We start from the raw sequence: 5,577 nt of genomic DNA on the forward strand, positions 1-5,577 counted from the left end.
ATTCAGTGGTTAAGGGTGCTGCTGCTCTTACAGAGGACCTGAGTTCTGTTCCCATGACCCTTAGCCAGCTTACAACCTTCTATAACTTCAGTTCTAGGGCACCAAACACCCTCTTCTAGTCTCTGCAGGCACCAGACATGCACATAGTGCACATGTAAACAGCAGGAAAACACTCATACAAATAAAATAAAATTAAAACATCTTTTTAAAAAAATAGCTAAGAATCTCGATGTTGTAGCATATGTCTTAAAATGCAACACTTGAGAGACAGAGAAAAGCACATTTCTGTGAGTTTGAAGCCATACTAGTCTACAGAGTGAGTTCCAGGACAGCCAAGGCTATCTAGACAGAACACATCTCAAAACAAAATAAACAAGCAAACAAAGCATTAAAATAGCTAAGAAAAGCAACTTTATAGTGGATTTAGTGATTCCAAACGTCTCAGTGCACAGTTGACGGGCTCCATTTCTTTGAGCTAATGATAAGGCAGATCATCACAGATGACAACAACCCTGCTTTGAGAGTTCTTTAATTAGTTTAAGAATGTGCACTCCATGGAAGTTGATAAATAGAGACCAACATGCTTGATAAAAAATATACAACTCAGGGTCATGGTAATACTACTTCCAAATAAACCCTGGGGACTACACTTCCCAACCACTTTCATGAGTCAGTTTACTTACGAATCTAACAGTGAAGAACTGAAATTATAAAATCAGAGTAGTTGTAGCCCAAGAGACTCCCTTTAACCTTCAGCATTGGACACAAGCCTTGGTGTGTGACTCTTTAGGAGACATGCCATATCCAAACAAAAATACAGAGGTTTCCATTTATTTGTATTAGGCAAGATATTTTTTTTTTTGTTCCAAAGATTTTAATCATTCATCAGACATGCCAGATTTCATAAAACAACCTTATGATTGACTAGTGGCATGTGTGTTTGGGAAATAATAAAATTTGCAGCATATTCTTGATCAAAACTGTTTGGTTAACAATGGGATTCTAATACATTTATTTTGGTGAAGTCTATCCCAGAAGAAATTCCTAGGCCCAAGCAAAATTCAAATTAGGATCTCAAGTATTTGTAAGAATATACAGTCTCAAGACACATATTGGTTGATCATTTGCTGATATTTTATTGTTGTGGTCCTTTTGTTTGTTTTCTTCATCTTGAATTTATTTAAAGCAGTAAATTTCCTTTATTTCTAAGTTATGCGCAGCATTGAGATATAAATGACAGAGGCAAGTATTAGTAAAAGAGGATCTTGACCTGCTTGATCTCCTCTGGGTCTCAATAACACCCTAGAAGGCATTTCTAAGAAACTCTACAACTCTATAGAACTTCCCATTAAAAACATAACCCTATAAATTTCATTTAAATAGGATATTTTTACTAAACTATATATTCACTTAAGTATCAAGCAACAGAAAAAAGTTGAAGTTGGAGGACATGGATTTAAGTCTTAGCTTCTCTGTTTATTGGCTGCTTTTTCCTGGACTAGTGAGAGTGAGCTTCATGTTGTTCACCTCCTGTGCCAGCTTTGTAGCTGCTGTAGTCCAGTCTATCTCAATGGAGCCAACTCTGTTACCCTCAGGCACAGAATGGTCCTGCTTTGGTAGTGTTGGGATCTCATCTGCCCTAGGAATCCTTGGGGCATTATCTGATATCTTCCTTTTCTTTGGTAGAACTCTCAAAGCAGGGTTGTTGTCATCGTCGTCATCATCATCATCATCGTCGTCGTCATCAGATTCCAGGGATAAGAAGATATACTTAGCTTCCTTGAAGCATGCTCCTAAGCTGCCCTGTTCATCTACACAAGCATTTCCCGCCTCACTTTCATTTCTCCAGTATGCTAGCCGCTTGATGGGCCATTTCCTTGGGGTACGCCGAGAAACAGGACTGTCAGACACTGTGCCCAAGACACTGCTAGGGCTTTTGTTGCCTTGGTCTTGTCCCCCACTCCAAAATGCCTGAAGGCTGGAGGGAGCTTGTGAAGGAGGAGAAGACTGCAAATCAGACATGCACACAGTGTCCTGAATGTCCTTCTTATTGCTGGAAGAGTTTGGGTCATCAGTGAGGATAACACAGCCAGGTCCACCCACCTGTTTCTTGGCCTTTAGTGGATCAATAGTTCCACCAGATTCACTTCCATTCTTAAACTTGCCTTCAACCTCTTCCACCATTTCCTTATCTATTTTATAGTTCTCTACAATGGTGATCTCAGTTTCCCCTGGATCATGACTTTGGTTTTGGTCAGAGCAAAGCTTCACATGGGGCAAACTTGGAGGAATTTTTGGTCTTACTACCAGACTCACTTTCTCTTTACCTAATCCCTTTTCAATCTGTAGCTCATCATTTAAATCCAAGTCAAATGTGTCTACCATCGCTTGTTCTTTCATCAACCTTGATGTATCTTCCTTCTTTGTGATTTTGGCTTGCCAAGATTCGGACAAGCTCTTTTCCCTCTTCGTATTGCCATTAGCCATCAACAGAGGCACCAGGCTCTCATTCCCATTGAAGGCTTTGTCATGTTTTGAGTTATCATCTGAATCATTCAAACAAGTACTAGTGATGTTAAACTCTACGTTTTGGAGACAGCCTACCTTCCATTGTTGATCATTATTTAGATCCATGAAATTACAGCTATGTTGATAATTAGGCCCCAGAGCTGAACTCTCCTTGCTCATTTGTTCTTCCTTCTTAAAGGTGTCTTTATACTTTGGGCTTTTCTTTTCTGAACCATTTTTGGAGGGCAGTGATAATTTAGACTTGGATACTGAAGTGGGATGAGCTTGCCTAGTTAAGGAAGAGGAATTGGTATGGAGCTGCTGGAACTTAAAGGTAGAACTTGTCTTTGGGATGTTCTGTTGGAAATTATCTTCAACCAGATGAATTTCCCAAGCCAGATCTTCAATGAGCTGTATGGTCTGCACTGTCTTTGGGATCTCATTATCACGGTTAGGCAGAACTTCTTTCCTTGTCCAGGCTTGAAAGGCCAAGTTTAGAGCTTTACCACCATGGACCAAGAAGGATGCAGGACATCTCCCATTCTCCCGTAAACCTTTAAAGATGTCCAGGATGTGTTTCCCCACATGCCAACAGATGGTCTCAAAGCTTGGAAACTTGAAGAGGTCTGTTGTACACAGATGCTTCTCAATCTCATAGACTTTGAGCTGCATTTCAATGTTTAAACTGTGTAAGAAGTTTCCCCCAAATGCTAGGCAATCCACTGGGGTCAGCACAGCATAGATCCATCCTGTAGGAATGAAAAGTGTCTGTCCTTGCTTCACAGAACACTTGTAACATCTGTCTACCTGGTCACCAAAGAATATTTCCTTTTGGTTAGAAGAGTTGCTCCAACACTCAAAAAGAGTCAGGTTAGCATCTGTTGGGCGGATCAGATAGAAGATCTTCTCACCCTTAACTACATGGTACCAGGCTGAAGTGCCACCAAATTCAATGTGAAAATCTGTATAGCTATTCTGCATACTCATAAGGCAATACTTCTGTACATTGGGTCTCTCAAAGCCGCAATCTTCTGGCCATAAGTTTTCAACCCAGGAAAGCTTACGAACTATCTTGGGCATCTCTACTATATTAGAAAGCCCAGTATTAGAGAATTCCAAATTAATAACATTAAAGGTCTTTTCCCTCTTCCTGCTGTAATAATATTTCACAAAATCTCCCAACATCATCTTGCTGCTAGCCTGACAGGCTACATCAATCACATCAACCTCTCTGTCAGAACCAACATATTGCTCAACATCTCTGACAGTGAATGATGTCGGTGGAAGTGTCATCCCCAACCCATCCTTCTTCAAGACAAGGATAGGTATGCTGAAGCTACTTTCTAGCAGAAATTCTACTGTTAAATGACTTCCTGTGGGCTTCAAAATCACTTTGTCAGAGCTTTCAAAAATCCTACCCTGGATTTGGTGAATAGAGGTAGGGCTCCCAGTCATCAATGGCTTCCTCTTGAGAGCATCATGCCCTCTAGGCGATCCATGCCAGTTTTTCATAATGGAAGGCCCAAATACAGCCTCACAGTCTGGGCAGTGGTAGATGTCAATGTCAACAGCGTTTTCTTCTTCAATCCCAACACAGCTACCATGAAACCAGTCCTGGCACAGGCCGCACTCAATCATGAAGTGGTTCACATTATAAGGCTGTCGACAAAGACAATACACAGGCACCAAGGCCATCCTCACAGGTTTTAGAGCAGACCAAGGTTTGTGGTGTTAAAAGAGGGTGAGAACAACACCCTCCCTTGTTGATGATGGATAGTAGTTCTATGTCCTGCTCTACCTTTGAGCCCTTCACAGGCCACTTACTTTGACCCTGAAGTCAGGTGGTGACTTTCTTGTGTTTCCTACAGATACCTGAAACCTCTCAAGAAGCTTCTGTAACCACTCTGTTGCTGGCCTCTCGCATCTTGGGTTCTAGAACTCTCCATTCCTGTTATTATGATGCAAACTACAGCCTAAAGAATGAAGGAGGAGCCTGGAAAGAGACCAAAAATTAGGAGGGACAAGAGATCAAGAAATCCTTCCACTTCTGGTCAGGTTATTAGAAAATTACCTCAAAATCTTTAAGGACAAGGCAAACAAGACTAGGCTCTCAAGCCACAGTCCTGGAGTTGGGGTCAGTAATGAGTATCATTTTCTTCAAACCTAAAATAAACCTCAATTTTGTGACTTTCATCATGACAGGGATTCTCTCACATCCCTGATCTCTTTGAAACTGCTGTAAATAAATAAGAAGAACAAACCCTGATATTAAGCAAAGACTTTTTTTTTTAAATCACAGCTCCAAATATCAGGCATTTCTTCAAAGCAGCCACCTCAGACTTGTACCCCCATTTGACAGGAGATTTTATTTTGATTCTGTAACTCCTCAAACTTATGAGAGTCTCTTTATACTTCCGTGACTGAAATAAGGCTTTTCGTACTCCAAACCTAAGAGGAATGTCTTTGATTGCAAACCCTACATGGATCTTCTCAGTCTCCAGGCTACAACTCCTCAATCCAGGGAAAAGAGTGAGCACTAGAGACTCATCTATTGAACAAGGCTTCAGGAAGCAGTGACCCGAAGGGGCTGACCACTCCCCACCACCAGAGACCGCACACTTTGAATTCTGGAATTGTCAAGTAAAGCTTGAAACATTGGCCACTTCCAGAATCACAAGTTGTGTTGCTTTGTGCCTGTAGCCAGCGGGCATCTTGGGAGAGCCTTTAAGATGCAATCAATTACCTAGGGTTTTGTGAGAGGAAAGTAGGGACCACAGACAGAAATATCAAGGATATAACACAAACTGAAAGACCTGAGTTCAATCCCCAACCTCACGAAGTAGGGAGAGAGAAAAACTATCACAGCTTGTCTTGTGATTTCCACAATACTGAGGGAGAAACTCACACATTTAATTGATCAATTAATGATTATATTCTTATGAAAAAATCCAAATGGGAAACTGGCAAGGGGAGAGGACATGGAATTGGTGTATGTTTCCCTTTAATGTAGCAAAACAAATGTAAAGAATCTATTATATTTACTCATTTATTGAACAACTGTTACATGCA

General features: G+C 40.9%; 1 pseudogene across 1 annotated transcript; it reads right to left on the reverse strand.

Moving 5' to 3' along the window:
• Positions 1-519: 519 nt before the first annotated feature.
• On the reverse strand, positions 520-4,417 carry Phf8-ps (PHD finger protein 8, pseudogene; annotated as a pseudogene). The gene has a single exon (NR_160433.1). The product of NR_160433.1 is annotated as a PHD finger protein 8, pseudogene (transcript).
• Between the last annotated feature and the right edge of the window lie 1,160 nt (positions 4,418-5,577).

This window comes from Mus musculus, chromosome 17, assembly GCF_000001635.26.
Source record: "Mus musculus strain C57BL/6J chromosome 17, GRCm38.p6 C57BL/6J".
In the NCBI taxonomy this organism is placed as follows: domain Eukaryota; kingdom Metazoa; phylum Chordata; class Mammalia; order Rodentia; family Muridae; genus Mus; species Mus musculus.